The sequence below is a fragment of the Orbicella franksi genome, unplaced genomic scaffold (assembly GCF_964199315.1).
Source record: "Orbicella franksi unplaced genomic scaffold, jaOrbFran1.1 SCAFFOLD_753, whole genome shotgun sequence".
Taxonomy (NCBI): Eukaryota; Metazoa; Cnidaria; class Anthozoa; order Scleractinia; family Merulinidae; genus Orbicella; species Orbicella franksi.
In genome coordinates, this window is record NW_027670919.1 from 1 (window position 1) to 2,500 (window position 2,500).

The 2,500-nt window shown below is 46.5% G+C and overlaps 1 pseudogene; it reads right to left on the minus strand.

The window, feature by feature from the left end:
* Window positions 1-1,237, minus strand: LOC145476110 (small subunit ribosomal RNA; annotated as a pseudogene; the record flags this gene model as incomplete).
* Window positions 1,238-2,500: the final 1,263 nt, after the last annotated feature.

Genomic DNA, 2,500 nt, shown 5'->3' on the forward strand with positions numbered 1-2,500 from the left:
GTCAATCCTTACTATGTCTGGACCTGGTGAGTTTCCCCGTGTTGAGTCAAATTAAGCCGCAGGCTCCACTCCTGGTGGTGCCCTTCCGTCAATTCCTTTAAGTTTCAGCTTTGCAACCATACTTCCCCCGGAACCCAAAAACTTTGGTTTCCCATAAGGTGCCAAAGGGGTCATCCAATAACACCCTCTGATCCCTAGTTGGCATCGTTTATGGTTAGAACTAGGACGGTATCTGATCGTCTTCGATCCTCTAACTTTCGTTCTTGATTAATGAAAACATTCTTGGCAAATGCTTTCGCAGTAGTTCGTCTTTCGTAAATCCAAGAATTTCACCTCTGACAACGAAATACGAATGCCCCCAACTGTCTCTCTTAATCATTACTTCAGTTCCAGAAACCAACAAAATAGAACCAAAGTCCTATTCCATTATTCCATGCTTATGTATTCAAGCGCTGGCTTGCTTTGAACACTCTAATTTTTTCAAAGTAAACGTCGCAGATCCTATGCACACTCAGTTAAGAGCACACACAGTCTTTGCGAGGAAGAACAGCGCGGCCAGTAACATACCTTGCGGCAGACCGGCCGAGCCATCCCGAAATCCAACTACGAGCTTTTTAACTGCAACAACTTTAATATACGCTATTGGAGCTGGAATTACCGCGGCTGCTGGCACCAGACTTGCCCTCCAATGGATCCTCGTTAAAGGATTTAAGTTGTACTCATTCCAATTACAAGACTTGGAAAAGCCCTGTATTGTTATTTCTTGTCACTACCTCCCTGAGTCAGGATTGGGTAATTTGCGCGCCTGCTGCCTTCCTTGGATGTGGTAGCCGTTTCTCAGGCTCCCTCTCCGGAATCGAACCCTAATTCTCCGTCACCCGTTGCAACCATGGTAAGCCACTACCTTACCATCGACAGTTGATAGGGCAGAAATTTGAATGAAACATCGCCAGCTCAAGGCCGTGCGATTCGATCAGTTACTATGAATCACCAAAGAACCGGGCAGAACCCGCATTGGTTTTTAATCTAATAAATACATCCCTTCCAGAAGTCGGGACTTTTCGCATGTATTAGCTCTAGAATTACTACGGTTATCCAAGTAGTAATGGTACAATCAAATAAACGATAACTGATTTAATGAGCCATTCGCAGTTTCACAGTACAAGTGCTTATACTTAGACATGCATGGCTTAATCTTTGAGACAAGCATATGACTACTGGCAGGATCAACCAGGTAGCTATCCCTCAGGGAACCCGGCGGGAACCCTTTTGCGTCTGCTTCCTTTGAAAGGAGGCTGGCATTCCACCGTCAAGCTGCACTGGGAATCCTCCCGGCCATGGAAGACGCACGAGGCGTTCGACCCTGTCCGAGGGAAACCCGTTCTCTCTTTGCCACGTCTTTCCACTGCTTCACCCTAGTAAGCTTCCGGCATACCAGTGAGACAGCCAAGTCCACGGAATGCCGACAAGATACATCGGGGAAGAATGATTCTTCCGAATCTAAGCCGCTATTCTTGGCCAAAGGCCATCAGGTACAACATCCATCCGTTCTCTCGTTGTCCACACCGAGACAACTTGGCTACAAGTTCAGTCATTTCATGCTACCGACCGAGCAAGTTTAGTCGACTTTGCTCCTTTTTCCTCCAAATACCCTCCTTTCGTACCCGAGAACACATTACCGAGCAGGGCTTACTGTTACGGACCGATACAGCTCAATTGCTCTTTCGGTCTTTCCCGATGCCTGCCCTACATTATAACCCGAAACCGTCTATTCCCCCAACCAAGTTTAGACACTTAGAAAAATTTCGAAAATTTCGATTTTTCAAAACTGCTCCAAAGCGCTCCCCATGGCATTCCAAACATGCGTCACCATGTCAGAGTTACGAAAACGAAGAGATTTCCACGAAGATGACCGATGATTGCCGAAATTTTCTGACGAAAACCCGAAGCTCAAAGACCACACCCTAAAGAGCGCAAAATTGGGATTTTACACTTTTTCAAAACTTTTTGCAGGAAACTATTGGCCAGCTCGAGTCACGTGCAGGCGCTAAGTTTGGCGCTGTCACATCATCGTTAAGGGGGGTGAGCTACACTATCTTAAAACTGGGCGTCGGTCCCCCTATTCTATAAGCACCCTTAAGATTTTCACCATTTTCAAAACTTTTTGCGGGAAACGATTGGCCAGCTCGAGTTACGTGCAGGCACCAAGTTTGGCGCTGTCACATCATCGTTAAGGGGGTGTTCTACACTATCTTAAAACTGGGCGTCGGTCCCCCTATTCTATAAGCACCCTTAAGGTTTTCACCATTTTCAAAACTTTTTGCGGGAAACGATTGGCCAGCTCGAGTTACGTGCAGGCGCCAAGTTTCGCGCTGTCACATCATCGTTAAGGGGGGTGAGCTACACTATCTTAAAACTGGGCGTCGGTCCCCCTATTCTATAAGCACCCTTAAGATTTTCACCATTTTCAAAACTTTTTGCGGGAAACAATTGGCCAGCT